We start from the raw sequence: 301 nt of genomic DNA on the forward strand, positions 1-301 counted from the left end.
CCAAGCAATCCTCCTGTCTTGTTTCCCAAAGTGCTGTGATTAGAGGCATGAGCCACCCTGCCCAGCCTTATTTATTTATTTTTTTTAAAGAGAAATGTCTTGCTCTGTTGCCCAGGCTGGAATGTTGTGGCATGATCACAGCTTACTGTAGCCTTAAACTCCTGGGTTCCAGTGATCCTCCTGCCTCAGCCTCTGGAGTAGCTAGGACTATAGGTGCATGCCACTATCCCTGGCTGATGTTTACATTTTTTGTAGAGATGGGGGTCTTACTGTTGTTGCTCAGGCTGGTCTCAAACACCTG

At 47.2% G+C, this 301-nt stretch overlaps 1 protein-coding gene across 1 annotated transcript in view; it reads left to right on the forward strand.

The window, feature by feature from the left end:
• Nucleotides 1-301, forward strand: part of DTYMK (deoxythymidylate kinase (thymidylate kinase)) — a gene marked incomplete at its 5' end in the record, with an annotated part of 12269 nt that overhangs the window by 6739 nt on the left and 5229 nt on the right. The window lies entirely within an intron of this gene.

This window comes from Mandrillus leucophaeus, unplaced genomic scaffold (assembly GCF_000951045.1).
Source record: "Mandrillus leucophaeus isolate KB7577 unplaced genomic scaffold, Mleu.le_1.0 Scaffold510, whole genome shotgun sequence".
In the NCBI taxonomy this organism is placed as follows: Eukaryota; Metazoa; Chordata; class Mammalia; order Primates; family Cercopithecidae; genus Mandrillus; species Mandrillus leucophaeus.